The sequence below is a fragment of the Scyliorhinus canicula genome, chromosome 15 (assembly GCF_902713615.1).
Source record: "Scyliorhinus canicula chromosome 15, sScyCan1.1, whole genome shotgun sequence".
Classification (NCBI taxonomy): domain Eukaryota; kingdom Metazoa; phylum Chordata; class Chondrichthyes; order Carcharhiniformes; family Scyliorhinidae; genus Scyliorhinus; species Scyliorhinus canicula.
Window position 1 is genome coordinate 42,919,837 of NC_052160.1, and position 27,756 is coordinate 42,947,592.

A 27,756-nucleotide genomic window follows, 5' to 3' on the forward strand; every position below is an offset into this window, starting at 1 on the left:
ATTTTCGTGTCTACATTGAGCAGCGAAATGGGTATGTAGGATCCACAATCGGTTGGGTCTTTGTTTTTCTTGGGTATCAGCGATAAAGTGGCTTGTGCTAGCGTTGGTGGCAAGGTGCCCTTTGCTACCGAGTCTGTGAACATCTATAGGTGCGGGGCCAGTGCTCCACCAGGAACCTGTTGGGTCCCGGCACCTTCCCCACCTGCATGGAGCTGATGCACTCCCATGACTTCTCCCAGTTCTAGTGGTGCTTCCAGCCCCTTCCTCCTATCTTCCCCCATGATTAGCATGTCCAGTCCATCTTAGAAGGCCTCGAATGCTTCATTTACCTTTTTTGGTTCGGCTACCAGTTTGCGTTTGCTATCCTTCACCATCGCTATTTCCCTCGTGGCTGCTTGCTTTCTCACCTGGTGAGCTATCAGGGGGTTGGCTTTTTCTCCATGTTTGTCTATCGAAGATCCCCCGTGTCTGGAGGAGTTGGTGCACTGCTTTCCTGGTAGATAGCAGGTTAAAGTCCATTTGTAGCTTTTTCCTCTCCAGTAGAAGTTCTACAGCCGGAGCCTCTGAGTACTGTCTGTCTACCTCCAGTATGGAGTTGACCAGTTGTTGCCTCCCCACCCTCTCTTCTCTATCTCTGCGCGCTTTGAAAGGCGATAATTTCTCCTCTGATCACAGCCTTCAGTACCTCCCAGAACATGGAGGGTGAGAGTTCCCCGTTCTGGATGTTAGTTGTGCATTCGTCTGTGGCCTGTGATATTTTCTGGCAGAAGACCTTGTCGGCCAGGAGGACAGTATTCAACCTTCATGGGGGGCGTTGTACAGTCTGTCTCCAACTTCACATCTATGTAGTGTGGAGCTTGGCCGGAGATTTCAATTGTAGAATATTGCGTTCTTACTAACCCTGGAAACACCGATTTCCCCACTACAGAGAAGTTGATATGGGTATAGACCCTGTGTACCTGTGAGAAAATTGAGATCCCCTTCTCTCCCGGGCGCATGAACCTCCATGGATTCACTGCCTCCATCTGCTCCATAAATGTCCCTAGTTCTCTTGCCATGTTTGCCATTTTCCCCGTTTTGGGATTTGACCTGTCCATCAACGGGTCCAGTACACAGTTAAAATCCCCCCTCCCCTCATGATTAGTCTGTGGATGTCTATGGTAGAGTGGGGGATATGCCAAACCATGAGGTTACAGATGGTGGTTGAATACAATTCTGCTGCTAATAATGACCCACAGCGCTTCATGGATGCCCAGTCTTGAGTTGCTAGATCTGTTCGGTCTATCCCATTTAGCACTATGGTAGTGCCACACAACATGATGGAGGGTATCCTGACTGTTAAGATGGGGCTTTGTCTTCACAAGGACTGTGTGATGGTCACTTCTACAGATACTGTCATGGACAGATGCATCTGCAGCAGGCAGACTGATGAGGATGAGGTCAAGTATGTTTTTCCCTCTTGTTGGTTCCCTCACCACCTGCTGCAGTCCCAGTCTAGCAGCTATGTCCTTCAGGACATGGCCAGCTTGGTCTGTGGTGGTACTACCATACCACTCTTGATGTTGGACAAGTCCCCCACCCAGACCATATTATGCTCCCTTGCCACCCTCAGTGCTTCTAAGATCTCAAAAAGGTGTTTCCACTCCACCCTATCAAATGCTTCCAAAAATACTATTACCTCAGGTTCCCGAGCAGCTGAGCGGGAGAGGATAATATTCAAGAGGCGTCGTACATTGGTCGATAGTTTTCTACCTTTAATAATGCCGGTCTGATCTTCCGATATTATTAACTGGAAGACGGGGCTTCTTTCGGATGCCAGGACTTTAGCCAGTAGTTTAACATCTGTGTTAAGGAGTGAACTGGGTCGGTATGATCGACACTCAACTGGGTCCTTACCCTCTTTAAGGATCACCGAGATTGTGGCTTGGGTAAGGATCGGGGGCAGTGATCACCGAATCATTGAACATTACTAATAATAAACGCGTTAACTGGTCAGAAAATCTCATAAAATTTGGTTGGGGCACTGTTAGGACTGGGGGATACACAGCTTGCAGCCGACCAAAACACTTCTGGTCTTAAGGGGAATTCCAGTTCCTGCTTCCTGTATTCCTCAATGGTTGGGATGTGTAAACCATCTAGAAACCTCATCATGTACGAGGTGTCTGGAGGATGATCTGACTCATATAGCTCATGGTAATACGAACTGAAAGTCACATTAACCTGGAGAGGGGCTGACACTAAGTTGCCTTCCTTATTCCGAATCTGAGGGATTTTTCGGGAGGCAGTCTTCTTTTTGAGTTGATGTGCAAGAAGACGACCTGCCTTTTCCCCATATTCATTGAACCTGCTCCTGGAATGTAGTAACTGATGCACCACTTTATTCGTGGAGATCAACTCGAATTGGAGTTGCAAATTTGTTCTGTGCATCAGCAGCTCCGTCGTCAGGGCAAATGAATATTGGTGGTCAACCTCCAAGAAAGAGTCCACTATCCTTTGTCCTTCCACTCTTCTTTTTCATGATGTGAGCTTTATATGAGATAATCTCCCCCCTTATGACAGCCTTTAGGGTTTCCCAGAGTGTGGAAGGAGATATTAACCTCCTGAGGTTGAGCCTGATATGGCAGACGCCCACCCTAGTTTCCAGGGTGGGCGTTCGAGCGGGACAAAATCAAAGCAGATATCAACAAAATGAGGGACGTCATCAGAGATGACAATTGCTGAGAATTCAGCTGCTCTCACTGATGGGAGGAGGAATTTGTCAACAATAAAATAAATCATTCGGAAGTAGGCACGCTGAACGTGTGGGGGGAAAAAATAGAAAATTCTTTACTACTTGGATGCAGAAAATGTTATAGATTGACCCCTGCAATCTATTTCATGAAGGAGGCCAATGCCTTGGATATCCCAGATTAAATCAGGGATTTTGGCATGGAGCAGTCCAATTTAGCATCCAAGACACGGTTTAGGTCACCTCCTAGGATCAACCGATGTGAGTTTAGTCAGGGAGGAGGTTCACCAGGGAGTTTATAAATTCAGGTAATCCCAGTTGGGAGCATAAATATTGACTAAAATAACCGGAGTGTTTTCCAGCGAACCATGGACAATAATATAGTGACTATTGGAGTCATCCATAATCCGGGAGTGGGTAAACTGTATTTTTTTATGGATTAGTATTGCTGTGCCTCTAGCCGAACCATTAAAGCCTGAGTGAAAGATGTGTCCCACCCAAATTTTGCGACGCTTTGTCTGGTCCCTCACCTGTAGATGCATTTCCTGGAGGAACACGACATTTAGATCCTTCAAATGAGCAAAACCCGTTGCACACTTCACTGGTCCATTCAAACCCCTCACCTTCTAGGTTATAGGGCGGGAAAGGTTCCTCACTGCTTCTCACATCAGGGCCAGCCATTACATCTCACCCTGCTGCCATAAGGGGGGAGATTATCTCATATAAAGCTCACATCATGAAAAAGGAGAGAGTGGAAGGAGAAGGGCTAGTAGACTCCATCTTGGAAGTTGACCGCCAATCTTCATTTGCCCCGACGCCGGAGCTGCTGATGCATAGAACAAATTTGCAACTCCAATTCAAGTTGATCTCCACGAATAAAGCAGTGCATCAGTTACAACGTTCCAGGGGCGCATTCAATGAATATGGGGAAAAGGCAAGCAAGGAATCCTATTAAGCCAAGATAAAGAGGTCCCATCAGGACACTGGCCAGGCCTAGCCCAAAGACCAGCCAAACACAGAATAGTGAACAACGTCCAATAAGTAACTTTAGCCCCTCCCTCCCCTTCTCCCGCACCCGAAACCAGCAACCCTCATCAAGAATGTTAAATCTATACAAAGCTAAGTTTATTATAACTATAATCTAAGCTCCCATTTGCAGGGTGTTTGTGAAGCAGAGCTGCAGTGTACCCAGTTTTCCATGCCTTCCCTTTGCTAATCTCATCTATAGCTATAGCTGGGAGATTCTCCGCCCAACCCTTTATTCAAAAACAAGAAAAACTATTAAGATGTGTAAAAAAAATTCAAGATAATAATGGCACAAGGAGAAAAATATGTACAGCACTTGCAGAAAAAACAAAACCCCAACTATAATTTCTTTCTATTAACCAACCATGTAAAAATTTCTTAATCCCAAAACACACAGCTTTTGCCTTTATAAAACAAAGAGAGATTTAAAAAGAGTTCAAACCGAGCTTTGAACAAACAAGTTTACATCTTCTGGGTAGTCAAAGAGGTGATCCTTCCCCTTAACTGAAACTCGAAGGCTATAATAAATCAAAACCAAATACCCTTCTTAAATAGAACAGCTTTGCCCCTCTTAAAAGCCGCTTTCTTTTCTGAGTTGGCACAGAGGCCTTGGTTCAGCCAGATCGAATGACCTTCCCATTTTGCGTCCTGGTGTTCCCTGGCCCACCAAAGGACCTGTTCTTTTTTAAAAAATTGTGGAATGTTATGATGATCGCCTGTGGGGGTCTCGGCTGCAGTGGGTGATAGGCACAATCTAGCTCCAGGGGGGAATGGGAAAACTCCTTTGCCCATCATCCTGGACAGCATATTAGAGCCATATTCTGGGGGGTACTGACCTCCATCCCCTCCAGCAAACCAACAAGATGGATATTCTGCCTTTGGCACCTGTTTTTGAGGTCGCTTACTTTAGCTTTTAAATATTTCTTGGATTCCAATACCAAAGACAGGTCTTTCTCAAGCACTACGATCCGATCACTGTGATTAGGCAAGGCCTTCTCCATGTTTCTCACCATATCCCCACGTGCCTCCATAATTCTGTTCATCCCCTCTAGTTTGCTCGCCATCTGTGCCAGAAGGCTCATCCACTGACTTTTAATTTCCTCAGGTCTTGATGGTGCTCCTTCAGCTCAGCTGCCATGATGTGGTTGATGTCTGCCAATGGCAACCTTGCCCCGGCTGCTTGTGGGGAGGGGAAGCTCACCGTTGCCAATATGTCTCCTGCCGATTCTTGAGATCCGAGGAACACTCCCGGCCTCCCTCTTGGGGCTGCCGTTCTATTTGGCTGGAACTAGTTTTCATTATTTGGGGTTCAGGTGGCCTGGGAATTGGTGTGACTTCGCAAGTAAAATTTTACGAGCCTAGTTATGGCAGACCTACAGAGATGGGACGGCCTCCCATTGTTGTTGGTAGGCTGAGTGCAGTCTATTAAGATGAAAATCTTGCCGCAATTCGTGTTCTTGTTTTAGTGCCTCCCAGTTTTTCTACCAAAGTCATTTTTTCAGGAGATGGAGCTGGTCGTAACGGGTTTCATATGGGTGGGGAGAACTCCTCGGATTCAGAGGTGGGTCCTATAGAGAGAGAGGCAGGTGAGGGAGGTTAGCACTGCCAAACTTGATGTATTATTGTTGGGCGGCCAATGTGGAGAAGGTGTTGGGCTGGTTTGGAGATCAGGAAGTTATTTGATGCGGATGGAGTTGGGGTCCTGTAGAGGGACATGCATGGAGACGCGGCAACAGCATCCCTGCCATTTGCTCCACTGAAAAATTCCTCAAACCCGATGGTGGTCTCCACGTTAAAAATATGGTGGCTTTCGTTGAGTGGAAGCTGTTTGTAATGCCTTCTGTATTGATTTGGGACCAGTGGCAGAGCTGAGTGAGTTAAGGTTTTCATTTGCACTGCTGGGGGATGGAGGTGTGCTTGTTTAGATTTTGGTGTTTTTCGGTTAGGCAATTGTGTGAGGATTGTTTGATGTTGGATTATTTTTTATGAGCGGGAGGGAGGGAACAATAGGTGGGAGACTATCCGGTGCCAGGGATGGGGGCCACCAAGCCAGCTGGACGGGCTAGCTCACGGAAGCTAATGGGGGGTTGGGGGGTTTGCATATGTTTGGTTTATCAAAGGGGTTGGGTCACAGAGTGTTGTTACTAGGCTGGGGGGGGGGGGGGGGGAAATGTTCTGCTGACGAGGGAGGGATTTAGGCCAAGGAACAGAGAGGAGGTTGGGGGCGGAGGCCGCCTGGGGTTGGGCAGTGGAGGCGCGGAGGCGCGGAGCACGGGCTGGAGGCGGGCCCAAAAAAGGGGATGGCTGATCGGCGAGGGGGGGCAATGAGCCCCCCCAACTAGGCTGATCACCTGGAATGTTCGAGGGTTAAATGGTCCGGTCAAGAGGGCACGTGTGTTCGCGCATCTTAGGGGACTGAAGGCGGACGTGGTAATGTTGCAGGAGATGCACTTTTAGAGTAACTGACCATTTGATTGAGGAAAGGCTGGGTCAGTCAGGTCTTTCACGCAGGACTGGATTCAAAGACTGGAGGGGGCGCGATCCTGATCAATAAGTGGGTAGAATAGTTTCGGATGTGGGAGGTCGGTACATTATGGTCAGTGGGAAACTGGAGCGGGTGCAGGTGGTATTAGTAAATGTGTATACACCAAATTGGGATGATGTGGAGTTTATAAAGAGGATGTTGGGGAAGATACCGGACCTGGACCCGCACAGGTTGGTCATGGGAGGGGACTTCAACACAGTTATTCACCCTGGCTTGGACCGGTGAAGCTCGAAAACGGGCAGTGTGCCAGCAATAGCAAAGAAACTAAAAGGGTTCATGGAGCAGATGGTGGGGTGGATCCATGGAGATTGGGCAGCCGAGGGTGAAGGAGTTCTCCTTCTACTCACACGTGCATAAAGTGTACTCCCAGATCAATTTCTTCATTTTGAGCAGGGCCTTACTGGCAGGGGTGGTGGACATGGGGTACCTGGCGATCACAATCTCAGACAATGCTCTGCACTGGGTTGACCTGCAGTTTAGTAAAGACAGTAACCAGCGCGCGCACTGGAGGTTAGATATGGCTGTTGAAGGGGTATGCGAGCGGCTAAGGAAATGTATTCAGAACAGGTCAACGACACGTGGGAAATTTCAGCAGCGATAGTCTGGGAAGCACTGAAGGCGGTGGTCAGAGGGGAGCTGATCTCGATACAGGCCCAAAGGGAGAAGGTGGACAGGGCAGAGACGGACCGACTGGTTAAGGAGATACTACAGATCGATAGGAGGTATGCGGAGACCCCTGAGGCAGGGCTTTTAAGGGAAGGGTGGAGGCTACAGGCGGAGTTTGGCTTGTTAACCACAGGGAGGGCGGTGGAGCAGTTGAGAAAGGCGAGGGGGCGATCTATGAGTATGGAGAGATGGCCAGCAGAATGCTTGCACAGCAGCTTAGAAAGAGGGAGGCAGCCAGGGAGATACGGAAAGTAAATGACGAAGATGGGTACCTGGTTGGAGATTCAGCAGGGGTGAATAAGGCGTTGAGGGATTTCTACAGTAGGCTGTATAGGTCGGAACCCCCCACGGGGCTGGAGGGGATGAGGCACTTCTTGGGGGGGCTGAATTCCCCAAAGATGGACAGGGAGCTGGTAGAAGGGCTGGGGGCCCCGATCAGGTTGGAAGAGGTAGTGGAAGGTCTGGACGACATGCAGGCGGGTAAAGCACCGGGGCCGGATGGGTACCCAGTGGAGTTTTATAAAACGTTCTCTGGTATATTGGGGCCGGTGTTGATTAGACTGATCAATGAGGCAAGGGAAAGAGGGGCCTGCCCCCGACAATGTCACAGGCCACGACTTCGCTGATTGTGAAGCGGGACAAGAATCCAGAAATGTGTGGGTCCCACAGGCCGATATCCCTGTTGAATGTGGACGCCAAACTGCTGGCCAAAATTTTGTCCTCCAGGATTGAGGATTGTGTTCTGGACGTTATTGGGGAGGATCAGACGGGGTTTGTTAAGGGTAGGCAGTTGGTGGCCAATGTAAGAAGGTTGTTAAATGTGATTATGATGCCCCTGGAAGGTAGGGAAGTGGAGGTAGTGATCTCAATGGATGCAGAAAAGGCTTTTATCGGGTAGAATGGGATTATCTGTGGGAGGTACTGGGACGGTTCAGATTTGGGCGGGGTTTTATTGACTGGGTCAGGTTGCTGTCTCAGGTTCTTGTGGCAAGTGTATGGATGAATAGGACAACATCGGTCTATTTTAGACTGCACCAGGGGACGAGACAGGGATGCCCCCTCTCCTCACTGTTGTTCGCGCTAGCTATAGAGCCGTTGGCAGTTGCTCTGAGAGCCTCAAGGAGCTGGTCTGGGGCAGGGTGGAGCACAGAGTCTCGCTGTATGCAGACAACCTGCTTCTGTATGTATCGGACCCATTAGAGGGGATGGAAGAAATCATGAGGATTCTCGGGGAATGTGGCCGGTTTTCGGGATATAGCTAAATATGGGGAAAAGTGAGATGTTTGCGGTGCAGGCGACGGGACAGGAGAGGCGATTGGGGGAGCTGCCATTTAGATTAGTAGGGGGAAGCTTTAGGTACCTAGGCAATCAAGTGGCATAGGAATGGAACCGGCTGCATAAATTAAATCTGGCCCGGCTCGTAGACCAAATGAACGCCGATTTTCGGAGATGGGACACGCTCCTTGAACATAGAACATAGAACGATACAGCGCAGTACAGGCCCTTCGGCCCACGATGTTGCACCGACATGGGAAGTCAAAAACTAAAGGCCATCTAACCTACACTATGCCATTATCATCCATATGCTTATCCAATAAACTTTTAAATGCCCTCAATGTTGGCGAGTTTACGACTGTTGCAGGTAGGGCATTCCACGGCCTAACCACTCTTTGCGTAAAAAACCTACCTCTGACCTCTGACCTATATCTATTACCCCTCAATTTAAGGCTATGTCCCCTCGTGCTAGCCACCTCCATCCGCGGGAGAAGGCTCTCACTGTCCACCCTATCTAACCCTCTGATCATTTTGTATGCCTCTGTTAAGTCACCTCTTAACCTTCTTCTCTCGAACGAAAACAACCTCAAGTCCATCAGCCTTTCCTCATAAGATTTTCCCTCCATACCAGGCAACATCCTGGTAAATCTCCTCTGCACCCGTTCCAAAGCTTCCACGTCCTTCCTATAATGAGGCGACCAGAACTGTACTCAATACTCCAAATGCGGCCGTACCAGAGTTTTGTACAGCTGCAACATGACCTCATGGCTCCGGAACTCAATCCCTCTACCAATAAAGGCCAACACACCATAGGCCTTCTTCACAACCCTATCAACCTGGATGGCAACTTTCAGGGATCTATGTGCATGGACACCGAGATCTCTCTGCTCATCCACACTACCAAGAATTTTACCATTAGCTAAATATTCCGCATTCCTGGTATTCTTTCCAAAGTGAATCACCTCACACTTTTCTACATTAAACTCCATTTGCCACCTCTCAGCCCAGCTCTGCAGCTTATCTATGTCCCTCTGTAACCTGCAACATCCTTCCACACTGTCTACAACTCCACCGACTTTAGTGTCATCTGCAAATTTACTCACCCAACCTTCTGTGCCCTCCTCTAGGTCATTTATAAAAATGACAAACAGCAACGTCCCCAGAACAGATCCTTGTGGTACGCCACTCGTAACTGAACTCCATTCTGAACATTTGCCATCAACCACCACCCTCTGTCTTCTTTCAACTAGCCAATTTCTGATCCACATCTCTAAATCACCCTCAATCCCCAGCCTCCGTATTTTCTACAATAGCCGACCGTGGGGAACCTTATCAAACGCTTTACTGAACTCCATATACACCACATCAACTGCTCTACCCTCGTCTACCTGTTCAGTCACCTTCTCAAAGAACTCGATAAGGTTTGTGAGGCATGATCTACCCTTCACAAAACTATGCTGACTATCCCTAATCATATTATTCCTATCTAGATGATTATAAATCGTATCTCTTATAATCCTCTCCAAGACTTTACCCACAACAGACGTGAGGCTCACCGTCCCATAGTTACCGGGGTTATCTCTACTCCCCTTCTTGAACAAAGGGACCACATTTGCTATCCTCCAGTCCTCTGGCACTATTCCTGTAGCCAACGATGACATAAAAATCAAAGCCAAAGACTCAGCAATCTCTTCCCTGGCTTCCCAGAGAATCCTAGGATAAATCCCATCAGGCCCCGGGGACTTATCTATTTTCACCTTGTCCAGAATTGCCAACACTTCTTCCCTACGCACCTCAATGCCATCTATTCTAATAGCCTGGGTCTCAGCATTCTCCTCTACAACATTATCTTTTTCCTGAGTGAATACTGACAAAACGTATTCATTTAGTATCTCGCTTATCTCCTCAGCCTCCACACACAACTTCCCACCACTGTCCTTGACTGGTCCTACTCTTACCCTAGTCATTCTTTTATTCCTGACATACCTATAGAAAGCTTTTGGGTTTTCCTTGATCCTACCTGCCAAAGACTTCTCATGTCCCCTCCTTGCTCGTCTTAGCTCTCTCTTTAGATCCTTCCTCGCTTCCTTGTAACTATCAAGCGCCCCAACTGAAACTTCACACCTCATCTTCACATAGGCGTCCTTCTTCCTCTTAACAAGAGATTCCACTTCTTTGGTAAACCACGGTTCCCTCGCTCTACCCCTTCCTCCCTGCCTGACTGGTACGTACTTATCAAGAACACGCAATAGCTGTTCCTTGAACAAGCTCCACATATCCAGTGTGCCCAACCCTTGCAGCCTACTTCTCCAACCTACACATCCTAAGTCATGTCTAATGGCATCATAATTGCCCTTCCCCCAGCTATAACTCTTGCCCTGCGGGGTATACTTATCCCTTTCCATCACTAATGTAAAGGTTACCAAATTGTGGTCACTGTCTCCAAAGTGCTCACCTACCTCCAGATCTAACACCTGTCCTGGTTCATTACCCAAAACCAAATCCAATGTGGCCTCGCCTCTTGTTGGCCTGTCAACATATTGTGTCAGGAAACCGTCCTGCACATGTTGTACAAAGAACGACCCATCTAATGTACTCGAACTATATCTTTTCCAGTCAATATTTGGAAAGTTAAAGTCTCCCATAACAACTACCCTGTTACTTTCGCTCTTTTCCAGAATCATCTTCGCCATCCTTTCCTCCTGTTGTCATTAGCTGGGAGGACGGTGAAGATGACGGTCCTCCCGAGATTCCTGTTCATGGTTTAATGTCTCCCCATCTTTATTCCGCGGTCCTTTGTTAAAAGGGTCAACAAAGTGATCTCTGGCTTTGTTTGGGCGGGCAAGACTCCGCGGGTAAGGAAGGTAATCCTTGAGCGGAGTCGGGGAGAGGGCGGGCTGGCGCTGTCAAATTTTAGTTACTATTACTGGGCGGCGAATATAGCCATGATCAGGAAGTGGATGGTGGGGGAGGGGTCGGATGTTAAGGAGGCTTCATGCAAGGGCACCAGTCTGCGGGTGTTGGTAACGGCACCTCTGCCGTTCCCGCCGGCACGGTACTCCACCATGGTGGTGGCGGCCCAGAGAGTCCGGGGGCAATGGGGGCGACATCTGGTCCCCAATCTGTAATAATCAGCGGGGGAAGCATGGATGGGGGGGGTTTCCGGATATGGCAGAGAGCAGGTATTGAGAGGATGGGCGATATGTCTATAGAGGGGATCTTTCCGAGTATGAGGGCGCTGGAGGAGAAGTTTGGGTTGGCAAGGGGAAACAAATTCAGGTATCTGCAGGTGCGGCACTTCCTATGTAAACAGGTGTCAACCTTACCGCTCCTTCCGCTAAGGGGGATTCAGGACAGGGTAGTATCCAGAGGGTGGGTAGGAGAAGGGAGCGTCTCTGACATTTACAAGGAACTTATGGGGTCAGAGGAGATGCAGACTGAGGAGCTGAAGCGCAAGTGGGAGGAGGAGCTGGGAGGAGAGTTAGAGGATGGTCTATGGGCGGACGCATTGAGTAGAGTTAACGCGTCCGCAACATGTGCCAGGCTGAGCCTGATACAATTTAAGATTGTTCACCAGGCTTACATGACAGTGGCCCGGATGAGCAGATTCTTTGGGGTGGAAGACAGGTGTGCAAAATGTGCGGGAGGACCAGTGAACCACGTCCACATGTTCTGGGCATGTCCGAAGCTTAAGGGATTTTGGTAGGGGTTTGTAGACGTCATGATCACAGTGTTAAAAACAAGGGTGGCGCTGAGTCCAGAGGTGGCGATTTTCGGGGTGTCGGAAGACCCGCAAATCCAGGAGGAGAAAGAGGCAGACGTTCTGGCCTTTGCTTCCCTGGTAGCCTGGAGACAGATACTATTAGCTTGGAGGGACTCAAAACCCCTGAAGTGGAGACCCAGCTATTGGACATGGCTAGCTTTCTCTGTTTGGAGAAAATCAAGTTCGCCTTGAGAGGGCCACTGTTAGGGTTCGCCCGGAGGTGGCAGCCGTTCGTCGACTTCTTTGCGGAAAATTAATCGGCAGCAGAAGGCGGGGAGGGGTTAGTTTAGCTTAGAGTAGAGGGTTAATAAAGGTGGGATCTGTAAGGGAGGGAGACAGCTTTTGCACAATGTTTATAGTTTCATGGACATTGTTTATTGTGTTGTTATAATACCAAAAAATACCTCAATAAAATGTCTTTAAAAAAAAAAAATGGTGGCAAATCAGTCAGCATTTTAGGTTGAGGGTGTTGTCAAGGTGGGCTCCTATATGTCAGGACCATCTGTTTGATCCAGCAAACGTGGACATTTCAGGGGTGGAAAGGCAAAGGGCTGGAGAGCATGAGGGACTTGTTTCTGGAAGAGCAGTTTGATGCACTATCAATTACGACGAGACAAGAGTAGAATGTAATTGAGGCTTTATTACACAGAGATGTGTGGCCTCCTACAGCAGCTGACAAAATGGCTGTTGTTCTGAGAGCACACATATTTACACTCCGCCTACTGGGCGGAGCCAGCAGGCAGGAATCTATCCCCATACCTGTAGTACAGGGGCCTTACCGTAATACCCATATATACAATATAATACAACAGTGGTGACTACCACATTTACCCCCGGTTAAAAATGAGTCCAGTGGCGGTGGTGGAAAACTATATACATACAGATTGGTTTTAAAATTACAGAGAAGGTTACAAATTTAGACGATCGGGCGCCTTGATCTGTCGTTGAGAGCGCCGCAGTGCTGGTGGTGACTCAGGCGACGGCTTGGTCTTCGGTGACTCCGGGAGCATGTCGAAATCCTCTTCATCCCCGGGTGGGAGCAAGGGGAGGACGGATTGTCCTGGAGTGGGGGCTGCGGTGGAGTGCGCCGGGGGAAGGGAAGGTGGCGCCGGGGCTGGGGGGGGTGAGTAGGGACCCAGCTGGTGCCAGATCCCTGAGGGAGACTGTGTCTTGGCAGCCATCGGGGTACGCTACATAGGCGTACTGCGGGTTTGTGTGGAGTAGCTGCACCCTCTCAACCAACGTGTCCACCTTGTGGAGCCGCACATGTCTACGGAGAACGGGTCCTGGAGCTGCCAGCCATGTTGGGAGCGAAACCCCGGAGGTGGACTTCCTGGGGAAGGCAGAGACGCTCATGGGGGGTTTTGTTAGTCGCGGTGCACAGGAGTGACCGAATGGAGTGAAATGCGTCGGGGAGGACCTCCTGTCAGTGGGAGGCCGGGAGATTCCTGGACCGTAGGGCCAGCTGGACGGCCTTCCAGACCGTCCCATTCTCCCGTTCCACCTGCCCGTTTCCCCTGGGGTTGTAGCTGGTCGTCTTGCTCGAGGCAATGCCCCTGTTGAGCAGGTACTGGCGCAGCTCATCGCTCGTAAATGGTCGCTGTGGATGTAGGCGGGGAAACCGAACAGAGCGAGATGGTGTTGAGGGCTTTGATGACAGTGGCAGACGTTATTTCGGGGCATGGGACAGCGAAGGGGAATCGGGAATACTCGTTGACCACATTAAGAAGGTACATGTTGCGGTCGGTGGAGGGGAGGGACCCTTTGAAGTCCACGCTGAGGCGTTCAAAGGGGCGCACGGTCTGGTCGGTAGAAGTGCGGTTTACACTCCGCGCAGACCTGGCAGTCTCTGGTGATCGCCCTGACTTCCTCGATGGAGTAGGGCAGATTGCGGGCCTTAATGAAGTGGTAAAAGCGGGTGACTCCTGGGTGACCAAGATCATCGTGCAGGTCAGAAGTCGGTCCACTTGTGCACTGGCACATGTACCTCGGGACAGGGCATCGGGGGGCTTGTTGAGCTTACAGGGGCAATACAAAATATCATAATTGTAGGTGGAGAGCTCGATCCTCCACCTCAAGATTTTATAATTTTTGATCTTACCCCGCTGTGTGTTAAACATGAAGGCAACCGACCAGTGAGGAGACCAGTGAGTTAGTCAGTGAGGAGAATGAATCTCCTGCCGGCCCGGTAATGCCTCCAATGTCGCACAGCTTCAACGATGGCTTGGGCCTCCTTTTCGACGGAGGAGTGCCAAATTAGGCGGCCATGGAGGGCACGGGAAAAGAATGCCACGGGCCTGCCTGCCTGGTTGACGGTGGCGGTAGAGCGACATCTGATGCATCGCTCTCGACTTGGAAGGGGAGCGTCTCGTCGACCACGTGCATCGCGGCCTTGGCGATGTCGGCCTTGATACGGTTGAAGGCTTGGTGTGCTTCAGCCATCAGTGGGAAAACGGTGGAGTGGATGAGTGGGCGGGCCTTGTCTGCATAGTTTGGGACCAACTGGGCATAATACGAAAAGAACCCCAGGCATCGTTTGAGGGCCTTTGGGGAATGGGGAGTTCCATGAGGGGGCTCATGCGATCGGGGTGGGGCCCTAGAACTCCGTTCTGAACCACATAGCCGAGGGTGGCTAATCGGTTCGTGCTGAACACACACTTCTCCTTGTTGTAAATTAGTTTGAGGAGTGTGGCGGTGTGGAGAAATTTGGAAAGGTTAGCGTCATGGTCCTGCTGGTCATGGCAGCAGATGGTGACGTTGTCCAGGTGCGGGAAAGTGGCCCGCAGCCCGTACCGGTCAACCATTTGGTCCATCTCCCGTTGGAAGACTGAGACCACATTGGTGACGCCGAAGGGAACCCTAAGGAAATAGTAAAGGCGGCCGTCTGCTTCAAATGCAGTGTATGGGCGGTCCGCCTTACGGATGGGGAGCTTGTGGTAGACAGATTTCAGGTCCACTGCCGAGAAGACCCGGTACTGTGTAATCTGATTGACCATATCAGATAAGCGTGGGAGGGGGTACGCGTTGAGCTGCGTGTACCGATTGATGGTCTAACTGTAGTCAACGACCATCCTGTTTTTCTCCCCGGGTTTCACCACTACCACTTGGGCTCTCCAGGGGCTGTTGCTGGCCTCGATGATACCTTCCCGCAGCAGCCACTGGACCTCAGACCTGATGAAGGTCCTGTCCTGGGCGGTGTACCGTCTGCTCCTGGTGGCGACGGGTTTGCAATCCGTGGTGAGGTTTGCAAACAGGGAAGGCGGGTCGACCTTAAGGGTCATGAGGCCGCAAACAGTAAGGGGTGGTAGCGGCCTGCCAAATTTCAGGGTTAGCCTCTGGAGGTTGCACTGGAAGTCCAGGCCAAGTAGCAAGGCAGTGCAGAGATTGGGGAGGATGTAGAGCCGGAAGCTGCTGAACTCTACACCCTGGACGGTGAGGGTGGCGATGCAGTACCCCCGCATCGCCACGGAGTCGGATCCGGAGACCAGGGAGATTCTTTGGTTAGCGGGATGTACGCGAGGGAGCAGCACCTTACTGTATCGGAGTGGATGAAGCCCTCAGTGCTCCCAGAGTCCAGAAGGCAGGATATCTCGTGCCCGACGACCTTCGCCTTTGTCGAAGAGGACGCGAGGTTGTGCGGCCGAGACTGGTCAATCGTGACCAAGGCGAGACACGGCTGGTCGTCGGCGGTTGCAGGCAATGAGCGTCCCGGTGAGGTGCCCGACGGGCAGGGGTCCTGAGGTGGGTAAGATGGCGGTGCCCACGGTCCATGCGTGTCCTGGTGCAGGCAAGATGGCGGCGCCCTCGGGCCGCACGTGTCCTGGGGCAGGCAAGATGGCGGCGCCCATTGGTTCTGAGGCAAGCAAGATGGCGGCGCCCACGGGCTGCACTTGTTGTGAGTGGAGCAAGATGGCGGCGCCCATGGGCCGCACGTGGTCTGAGGAGAGGAAGATGGCGGCGCCCACCGGCCGCACGTGGGGGCTGCAGGGACAATAGTGGCGATTGAACGGGCCTGGCACACTGCAGCGAAATGTACCTTCTTGCCACAGGCCTTGCCGAGTGCGTTCCACGCCAGGCAGTGCTGCCGGGGGTGTTTAGTTTGTCCGCAGAAGTAGCACTTGGGTCCCCCAGAGTTGGTTGGCTGGCTGCCGCGCGGTGCAGGCATGGGGTTGGCTGGGGGCGGTCGCTGATGGGGTGCACGATGGGGTGGCCGCTGGCGTGGTCCACGATGCACAGGGGGTGTGGGGCGTGCGGTCGGGGGCATAAGTCTGTACGTTGCGTGAGGCGACCGTGAGCGAGAGCGCTAGTTTCTTGGTTGGCGCGAGGTCAAGCGTGGCCCCTTCTAAGAGGCGCTGGCGGATGTAGTCAGACCCTATGCCCATAACGAACGCGTCTCTGATTAGCAGGTTTGAATGTTCAGTGGCCGAAACGGCCTGGCAATCACAGTCTCTCACCAGGGCGAGGAGGGCACTCCAGAAATCTTCCACAGACTCACCGGGAAGTTGGTGCCGCGTGGACAGGATGTGCCTGGCGTAGATCTAGTTGGTCTGCTGAGTGTAATTCTCCTTCAGTAGCGCCATGGCCTCTGCATAGGTCGGCGCGTCCTGGACGAGGGGGAAGACATTGGAGCTCAGCCGCATGTGCAGAATCTGGTGCGTCTGTGCTTCTGGGATTGGGTCTGGCGCAGACCCGATGTCTGCTTCAAAGCAGGCTAGCCAATGTGCGAAGTCCTTTTTGGCGTTGTCTGCTTGAGGATGCAGCTGCAGTCGATCTGGCTTGATGCGGAGGTCCATCTCTGAAAAATCTCTGTGTAATGAATTGATGCACTATCAATTATGATGAGACGAGAGTAGAATGTAATCGAGGCTTTATTACACTGAGATGTGTGGCCTCCTACAGCAGCTGACGAAATGGCTGCTGTTTTGAGAGCATACACATTTATACTCCGCCTACTGGGCGGAGCCAGGAGGCAGGGATCTACCTCTGTACCTGTAGTACAGGAGCCTTACCGTAATACCCATATATACAATATAATACAACAGCGGTGACTACCACACAGTTTGCCAGCTGGGAAGAGCTGAAGGAGAAAGCAGGGCTTGGGGGGGGTCAGATGTGTTCAGGTATTTTCAGGTGCGGGATTGTGTTTGGTGGGCATTTCCGACATTCCCGGAGGCACCACCATCTACCTTGATGGAAAGGATCTCTCGTGTGGGGGCAGAAGAGGGCAGCACTTCCAGGATTTATGGGTGGATCATGGGGAATGAGCAGGTTTCGATGGAGAGCGTGTAGGCTGGTGGGAGGACGAGTTTTGGAGGAGGAGGTGTGGAGTGAGTTCCTTCGTAGGGAGAATGCAATGTCATCCTGAAATGCATCTGAACTGTTTGGCAGCGCCCCATGCAGCCTGTGTTCGTGTTCATATACAGGCGAATAGCCATCGGCACCAAATGGAGTTGGATATGGGAGCGGCCATCCGTGGTGGCACAGAGCACTTTGGAACTCATCAAATGAGGAGTGCAAACTTTGTCTTTGGCTGACACAACGGCTCGTTTGGCCACTTATAAAGGGGAACAACTAAATATCATCAGGTCCACCCTCACTTTGTTGGTTTATGGCCGCCAATCAGTCCAGCTTCCCCTGATTGTTGTGCAAGAAAATGGCCTGTTGAATCTTGTTTGGTTACACCAGCTGCAGTTGGATTGGCAGCATATCCTCCAAGCTGGTCTGGTGGTTTGTGTACGGTACTGAGCAAATTCACAGAGATTCTCCAGCCTGGTTTAGGTACCATTAAAGGGGCCATGGCCAAAGTCCAGGTGGACCTTGAAGCTCAGCCCTAATATTTTTATGTGCACCTGATTCCCTACACTATAGTGGAGAAGATTAAGACCGAACTTCGGCGTTTAGAAAGTTTGGGCATTATTCAGCCTGTGCACTTCACTGATTGTACTGCACTAGTGGCCCCCATAATGAAGCCGGATAAGATGGTTCGCCTTTGTAGTGACTATAAATTGACGGTGAACAAAGCTTTGAGATTAGATCGTTACCCTTGCCCATGCATTGAGGATTTGTATGCAACATTGGCCAGTGGCTGTACATTCACAAAATTGGACGAGCAACGCTTATCTACAGCTGGAGACCATTAAATCCTCACAGAAGTACGCCACGATTAATACGCACAAGGGACTCGGAGTATCTTTCAGCGCATCATGGAGAACATCCTGCGTGGTTTGCCATGAGTTGTGGTTTACTTAGATAAAGTGTTAGTCACATGGGCCATGGAACAAGAACATTTGTAGAACCTTGAGGCGGTTTTCCGAATATGGATCCCCCTCCACCGTGTGAAATGCGTGTTTCACGTGAAAGAAGTGGTATATTTGGAATATCAGGTGGACTGAGACGGCCTACACCCGGTCAGCGAGACAGTATAGGCGATCAAAATAGCCCTGCTTTGCGAGAAGTCACGGAACTTTGCTCTTTTCTTTGGACTAGTAAATTACTATGGCCGATTTATTCCAAATTTCTCAACCCCCTTCCACGTGCTCTTGAAGGACCAGCTTGGGGCAAGGCCTAGGATGCGGTGTTTTAAAAAGGTGAAGCGGCGGTTGTTTCCTTCAGGTGTGTTGACACATTTTGACTATTTAAAAACCGTTATAATTCACGTGTGATGCTTCGCCATATAATCCCATCTGATGTGCGCTGGCCTTAGCCGTCCGATTGTTTTCCCTCCTGGATGCTGGCTGCGGCTGAAAGAAAATATGCCCAGATCAAAAATGGAGGTCTAGCAGTTGTATTCGATGTAAAGTAATTTCACCCATACGTCTATGGCCGCCATTTTCTTATAGTCAATTGACCACGAGGCGATTCCGCCAATAGCTTCTGCACGGATTCCGCGCTGGACTCGGTTATTGGCTACTTACAAACACACTTTTGAGCACCGTCCAGGGAGCTAGATTGCGCATGCTGATGTTTTGAGCCGTTTTCCCCTGCAGATTGAACCGCAAACATAGAATATAAAGCATACAGTGCAGAAGGAGGCCTATTCGACCCATTGAGTCTGCACCAACCCATTTAAGCCCTCACTTCAACCCTATCCCCTTAATCCAATAAAACCTCCTAACCTTTTTTGGACACTAAGGGCAATTTAGCATGGCCAGTACACCTAACCTGCATGTCTCTGGACTGTTGGAGGAAACCGGTGCACCCGGAGGAAACCCACGCAGACACGGGGAGAATGTGCAGACTCCGCACAGTGACCCAGCAGGAAATCGAACCTGGGACCCTGGCGCTGTGAAGCCTCAGTGATAACCGCTATGCTACCGTGCTGCCCCCCCGACACGGATGAAGTGATTGCTGTCCTGAATTTCATGGACTCCTTGCTTCATTGCATTAAAGGCGCTTTTTAAATACAAGTTTGTGTGTGAGCATGCATGTTTGTTCTATTTGTTTTGCAGTAGTCATCCTCGAATGTAATCCCATAATTGCAAAATCCTCCTTAAATTGTTTTGACTGATCAACGAATCTGAAGAAACCCAGAGTAATATAATTTTTTTAAGTTGATTGAAGTGATGAGAACACTGTTGTATCTGCTGCAATCTGTTCAGCTGTTAATGGAGGTGCTGTGCACATTATGCTGAATACACATCATTCATTCTGTTCCCAGGCAGTAATCAATTTGTGAATTTTTTTGTGTGAATTACATGCACACCTGTTAGTGTCAGCCAAGCCTATGAACCAATTTGTGGAGTGGGTTGAGACTGCGATCAGCTGACCCAAGTTGACAGGTTGCTTATATTAGTCCCCAACAAATATGGATAATTTCCTCTGTGCAACAAATTTGGATAACTGCTTTTCATAAACATGAAGTAGGTAGAAAAGTTTTCTTCCTGTCTCCCCCGCCCCATTTGTTGCCGCTTGTTACCATGTTGTGCGTCATGGATTCAGTGTTGTAGGATATTCCTGTGAGACTTTTACAGCTGACATAAGAGAAGTAAAAATGTTAACACCTCATCACTGGAATGAAACCACATTAAACTCATGAAACAGTTCCCAAATTATGAAAAAAACTTCATTGTTTTTAGTGTATCCATCCTAAAGCATTCCATTGTCCAGATCTTGTTCAGCATATTTTACCCATTTCCAAACAGCTTTAAAATATTTGGAAAATACACCATGCAATGGATTACTTTTGAATTGCATTGAATGTTAGTATGGAAATAAAGGCAGTAACAAGCTTTCTCAAGCAACAGTGAGATCTATGGATGGGCAGGTGATTGATGGAAAAATGTTCACCAGAACTCCAGGGAACTCTCTTTGCTCTGTCAAAGTGCTACACAATCTTTTGAAGCATCCAAACAACATCCTAGGCTTCTGTCTTGGATACAGGTCGACACGGCTGACATTCCAACATTAATTTAGCACTGTATTGGAGTGTGAACCAGATTATATATTCAAACCTACCCCTGTGACCCAGAAATTACTATGCTTTCAATTGGGCAAAGTTGACATGGCTGCAATGTTCCTTTTGATTAAACAAGAACATTACGGTTACAGGACTATGATTTATTATTACAGTACTTGGCTTTTGGAGTTTGTTCCTGCTCCTTAAAAAATGATCTTTAGACTGAAATAGTTCCATTATTATCAGTAATCTGAGGGAAACAACTTCATTATTACATTCATCCTGAGTGGACTTTTTAATTTATTTAGGCAGAAAGTTGAAAGTGCGGGTGAATGACATTCAGGAATAATGCTAGTATATCTGTATTGTATTCCAAGGCTGATATATCCTTTTTGAGATGTGCTGCCCATAACTGCTTGTGGTATCCTACAGTGTAATCTAACCAGTTCTGTAGAATTACTTCTATCCATTTATTTCTCGTCTCTAGATATAAAGACCAACATTCCATTAGTCGCCTTGATTATTTTCTGTACCTGTTCATGGCATACTGTCGATCTGTGTTCCTGACACTTATGTTTTGGTCCACCACTATTTCTAGCTTTACATCATTCAGGAAATGCTCTTTTTAGGTTCAAAGTAGGTTACTTCAGATTGGTCTGTACTGAGATTCATTTGTCACAATTATGATAATTTACTTAATCTATCAATACCTCTTAATAATTTTATGTTTCTATCTATACTGCTTACAATGTTATTCATCTTTTTGTCATCGGGAATTTGGATATATGGCTCTCAATTGCATTGTCAAAGTCATTAATGAACATAATGAATTGTCGAGGTCCAATCACAGACCTTTACGGGACTGCATTAGTCACATTCTGCCAACTAGTCCTACTTGTCTCCTTCAATTTAGCCAATTTCCTAACAGGCCAATAATTTGCCTCCAATTCTATGTGGCTTATGAGAGACTTAATCAAATACCTTCTCCAGCAAATAACATCCAAAGACATTCCCCTAACCATTCTTTTGTCATCTCTTCAAAAAATTCGGATTTGTCAAGCATGACCTTTCGCAAATCCATCTGCTTCCAAAACTTTTAGAACAAAGAACAGTACAGCACAGAACAGGCCCTTCGGCCCTCGATGTTGTGCCGAGCATTGTCCGAAACCAAGATCAAGCTATCCCACTCCCTGTCATTCTGGTGTGCTCCATGTGCCTATCCAATAACCGCTTGAAAGTTCCTAAAGTGTCCGACTCCACTATCACAGTAGGTAGTCCATTCCACACCCTAACCACTCTCTGAGTAAAGAACCTACCTTGGATATCCCTCCTATATCTCCTACCCTGAATCTTATAGTTATGCCCCCTTGTAACAGCTACATCCACCCGAGGAAATAGTCTCTGAACGTCCACTCTCTCTATCCCCCTCATCATCTTATAAACCTCCATTAAGTCGCCTCTCATTCTCCTCCGATCCAAAGAGAAAAGCCCTAGCTCCCTCAACCTTTCCTTATAAGACCTATCCTGCAAACCAGGCAGCATCCTGGTAAACCTCCTTTGCACCCTTTCCAATGCTTCCACATCCTTCCTATAATGAGGTGACCAGAACTGCACACAATACTCCAAATGTGGTCTCACCAGGGTCATGTATAGTTGCAGCATAACCCCGCAGCTCTTAAAACTCAAGCCCCCTGTTAATAAACGCTAACACACTATAAACCTTCTTCACGGCTCTATCCACTTGAGTGGCAACCTTCAGAAATTTGTGGACATGAACCCCAAGATATCTCTGTTCCTCCACATTGCTCAGAACGCCGTTGACCCTGTAATCCGCATTCAAATTTTTTCTACCAAAATTAATCACCTCGCACTTATCAGGGTTAAACTCCATCTGCCATTTTTCGGCCCAGCTCTGCATCCTATCAATGTCTCTTTGCAGCCTACAACAGCCCTCCACCTCATCCACTACTCCACCAACCTTGGTGTCATCAGCAAATTTACTGACCCACCCTTCAGCCCCCTCCTCCAAGTCATTGATAAAAATCACAAATAGCAGAGGACCCAGCACTGATCCCTGTGGTACAACGCTGGTAACTGGTCTCCAGTCTGAAAATTTTCCATCCACCACCACCTTCTGATTTCTACGCGATAGCCAGTTACTTATCCAATTGGCCAAATTTCCCTCTATCCCACACCTCCTTACTTTCTTCATGAGCCGACCATGGGGAACCTTATCAAACGCCTTTCTAAAATCCATATATACGACATCAACTGCTCTACCTTCATCTATACACTTAGTTACCTCCTCAAAGAATTCAATCAAATTTGTGAGGCAAAACTTACCCTTCATGAATCCGTGTTGACTAAGCTGCATCTTTCCAAATGGTCATAAATCCTATCCTTCAGGACCTTTTCCATTAACTTACCGACCACCGAAGTAGGACTAACTGGCCTATAATTACCAGGGTCATTCCTATTCCCTTTCTTGAACAGAGGAACAACATTCGCCACTCTCCAGTCCTCTGGCACTATTCCCGTGGACAGTGAGGACTCAAAGATCAAAGCCAAAGGCTCTGCAATCTCATCCCTTGCCTCCCAAAGAATCCTTGGATATATTCCATCTGGCCCAGGGGACTTGTCGACCCTCCGGTTTTTCAAAATTGCTAATACATCCTTCCTCATACCTTTCAAGATATTCATTAATTATAGACTCCAGCAATTTCCAAACAGCTGTTGTTAGACTAGCTGGTCTATAATTCCATGGTCTCCCTCTGACACCTTTCTTAAATAACGGAGTTATTTTCCAACATAAAAGAATGGTTCCTAGATTGTATGAACATTGATAGATTATAGTTTGATATCCTGCTTGGGTTTCTTTTGATACTCCCATTTCATACCCTCACTTGTTATCGATTTGGTCAATCTTTTTTGCCCTTTGCAGCTTGTCCATTTGTCAGGAATGGCCAAGACTAAAATCCCCTGGAACTGGGTTAAAACGTCCAAAAAACAAAGTTATTGGCAGGAGCTACATTACATGTAGCCTTCTGCTCTCTGTCGCCATTCGAAGTCCAATTATAATTACTGTTAATTCTAAAACGTTACTTTGTGTTTAAATTTTACAACCTGGTGACTGTAGTCAATTTAACTCAACCAAAGTCATGGATATTAATTCAAAATCTAATTTCATCTGTGTTGCAACTCTGGGTCAGGAGGGGCTGGAATTGACCACGTACTAGCCCAGTGTATCATGTCATAACAGTGCAGAATAATATAATAATATAATAATCTTTATTGTCACAAGTAGGCTTACATTAATCCTGCAATGAAGTTACTTTGAAAATCCCCTAGTCTCCACATTCTGACACCTGTTAGGGTACACTGAGGGAGAATTCAGAATGTCCAAATTACCTAACAGCATGTCTTTTGGAATGTGGGAGGAAGCCGGAGCATCCGGAGGAAACCCATGCAAACACTGGGAGAACTTGCAGAGTCCACACAGCCAGTGAGCTAAGCCGGGAATCGAACCTGGGACCCTGGAGCTGTGAAGCAACAGTGCTAACCACTGTGCTACCGTGCTGCCCATGTGAAGGGGTTTACAAGAATCGTTTGAAGGATGAGAAACTTCAGTTGTGAAGATAGGTTGGAGAAGTTGAGACTGTTCTCCTTGGAGAGAAGGCCAAAAGGAAACTTGATAGAGGTATTCAATATCATGAGGAGGCTTGACAGAGTAGATAGGGCGAAACTACTCTGACTTATAAATGATTGATAACACAAGGACAGAGAGTTAAAGTGATTTGCAAAAGAAGCAAATGAAATGTCAGAAAAATATTTTAAGAACAGTGAATGGTTCGAGTCTGGAATGCAATGGCTGGAGGTGTGGTGGAAGCCTCCAATATCGAGTTGATCAGCCCCTGCCCAACCACTCTCTCCTTTCTTCCCTGTGTGCCCCTTATGCAATTATTTCCCCCAGAATGTGGAGGGTGAGACCTCCCCATTCTGGTTTCAGGATACATATCTGTCGATGGTTTGTGACATTCTCTCGCAAAACGCCTTACTGGCAAGGAGGGCAATGTCCAGCCTCCATGGGGCCACTGGGCCCGGCCCCTTTCCAACCTCACATCCACATAGTACGAGATTACTGTTGTGGAGTATTCTGCTCTCACTACCCCTAGAAGCACCGCTTTAGCCACAACAAAGTAGTTGTACAGGAGTATACTTTGTGGATCTATGTGGAGAAGGAGAACTCCTCCTTCTTCAGGTGTATGAATCCCCACCGGTCCACCCCTCCATCTGTTCCCTTGCCATCATCAATGAGTCAGTGGGTGTCTAGGTTGGGGATTGAAACTATGGTCTTTTTGATAAAGTCTGCGTCATCCCAGTTGGGGTACACACATTCACAAGCACCACTGGTGCCCCCTTCCAGGACAATCCGTGCCACTGGGTCCATCACCGTATTTGTTGCTGTGACCGTCATCCTCCTATTCAACAGTATTGCCAACCCTCTAGCCCTCATTCCATTCCATGCTTGGTAGGTCGTCCTATCCAGTTCTTCCTTCCCCTTAGTCGGCCATTATCCCTCAGGTGTGCTTCCTGGAGGAAGACTATGTCGGCTTTCAAAATTCTTAAATGGGAAAAGACTCTGGATCTTTTCACCGGGCTGTTGAGCCCCCTGATGTTCCAAGTGATAATCCTGATGGCAGGTTTTTGTCCCCCCCATCTCTTGTGGGGTCAGCCACTCTTACCATGTGGATGTTCCCCTGCACGCCGTGGTTTCCCTTTGTTAGGGGACGTCCAAAGTGGCCTCGCTTGCCGTTCTCACCGTGAGGCTGGGCTGCTGTGCTCCGGAGTTTCTTTTGTTCAAGGGGCACCCAGCATGACCGCCAACTGTGTGTATGTCACGTGGATGCGCCTGTGCACTCCGGGATTTCCCTTTGTTTTAGGACCCTCCGAAGGGGAGCACAGTAGCATTGTGGATAGCACAATTGCTTCACAGCTCCAGGGTCCCAGGTTCGATTCCGGCTTGGGTCACTGTCTGTGCGGAGTCTGCACATCCTTCCCGTGTGTGCGTGGGTTTCCTCCGGGTGCTCCGGTTTCCTCCCACAGTCCAAAGATGTGCAGGTTAGGTGGATTGGCCATGATAAATTGCCCTTAGTGTCCAAAATTGCCCTTAGTGTTGGGTGGGATTACTGGGTTATGGGGGTAGGGTGGAGGTGTTGACCTTGGGTAAGGTGCTCTTTCCAAGAGCCAGTGCAGACTCGATGGGCCGAATGGCCTCCTTCTGCACTGTAAATTCTATGATAAGTGGCTGCTTGTGGCGTCATCTTGTTCCCTCAACCTGCACATTATCTTCTGCTGAAGCCAATCTGAAAACCAACTCTTTTTCTCTTTGTGTTCTCTTTGTGTTTCTTCTCCTCCCCCGCCCCCTCTCCCCCATGCCCCCGACTCCCCCTTTGCGTGTCCCCTCCCCACCAAGGCCAGGCACTCCCTCCCTACCGGGAGGTATGCCGTGGACTCCTTTGCAATTGAACTTCCTGCGTTAGCTGCCCCAGCTAGCGTGGTGGACCCCTCCCGGGGCTGGCCTTACACCTGTCTCATGCCCACTGACTGTCCTCTCCCTCCGACTATGCCTCACCCTCACCTGCGTGATGGTGCCCTCGTCCTTCCCTGTGACCCGGTCTCTCTGATCAAAGCGAGGCAGTACAGACCCGCGCATACATATCATGTGTCCATCAAATTTCTTTCTTTCTCTCTTTCCTCCTCTGCTTCGCCTTCATCGCTGCCTTGCCTGCCCTTGGCCCAGACAACTCGACCGAACAACCTGCACCTCCGCATGGGTGTTGAAGTAATGTTCCGTATTTTGGAATGTGACCCAGATCCTGGCTGGGAACAGCGTTCCAAATTTTACCACGTTCCTGTCCGGGGCCGATTTCACCTGATTGAATTCGGCCCTGCGCTTAGTCAAGATCGACCCGGATTCTCTGTCCTTTCCAGCTACTCGCCTTCGTCTGCCTTGCCCAACCCAGGATCCTCTCACAGTCCTCGTATCGATGCAATTTCACGATAATTGTCTTCGGTTGTTCCCCCGCCTTGGGCTTCAGCCGGAGGGACCTGTGAGCTCTGTTGATCTCCGGAGTGGGAGGAAGCTCTCCCTCCCGAATAGGTTGTCCAGCATTTGGGCTACATAACCCATCCGGTCCCTGATCTCGAAATCCTCTGTCAGACCCAAAATCCAAATGTTCTGGTGCTGGGACCTATTCTCCTGGTCCTCAAGCTTTCAAGCTACCCTGGGTTGCCACCAACCTTTTGATTTCCGCCTCCACTGTCACTCTGGACCGTCGACGCCTTCTCCAGCTCCTGGATCATTTTTCTCTGCGCCTCCATCTTCTTCCCGAGTCCATCGATTGCTGTTTGCATGCCGACTAACACCTCTGTAACTGCCTCCTTGACCGTCACCTGGATTTCCACATTTATGTCCTTCACGTGGCAGCCAGTTCCTTCTTAGAGAAAGCCTCCATCCTTCTCAGGGGGTGGGGGTGGGGGGGGGGGGGGGGGGGGGGGGGGGGGGGGGGGGGGGGGGGGGGGTTTGGGGGGAGGCTGATGCATGGGTCGTCGATCCCCCTTCTCTCCAGGGTGGCCGGGGCCCCCTTGTCTTGTGCGTCCGCCAGCTCGCCCGTCTGTTCCTTGTGTCCTTTTCCTCTGCTCCTCCCGTCCCTTCTGGAGCTCCCATTTGCTGGCATACTGGCTCTGTTCCTTCTCTTTCTCAATTGAGGGTGTGAAGCTGTTGAATTTTCGGGCTAAATTTGCCTATAATAATAATAATAATAGCGTATTGTCACAAATCGGCTTCAATTAAGTTACTGTGAAAAGCCCCTAGTCGCCACATTTCGCCGCCTGTTTGGAGAGGCCGGTATGGGAATTGAACCCGCGCTGCTGGCATTGTTCTGCATTACATGCCAGCTGTTTAGTCCACTGTGCTAAACCTGCCCACTTTGATTATGTTCTGGAGGCGAGCCACCTGTATTTTGGGCTGTATTTTTAAGGTAAAATGTAAGGGTTATGTGACATGTTCTGAAGTCTGCTTGGCAGACAGCCTGGGTGATTTGATTGTTAGAGATTAAAGGTGCCCCCCAGATGATTTTATTGGGAAGATGACGCAGGGTGTTTATACTAGCCTGCCAAGATCTGGTCATGGGAGAGCAGCTCTAGGCAGCAAGATGCTGTGTCTCTGTGCGGATGTGGAATATGTGTGGGGGCTCATGCTTGGATTCAAAAGACTAAATTCAGGAAAAGTGAAAATGAGGCTGGAAAATTCACCAAGTTTGTACAAGAGGAAGACTCTCTGGGGGAAAAACCTCATT

General features: G+C 49.1%; 1 protein-coding gene across 11 annotated transcripts in view; it reads left to right on the plus strand.

Annotated features, from left to right (window-relative positions):
- Positions 1-27,756, plus strand: part of LOC119978927 (probable helicase with zinc finger domain) — a 607,351-nt gene that overhangs the window by 334,956 nt on the left and 244,639 nt on the right. The gene's annotated exons all lie outside the window — the stretch shown is intronic.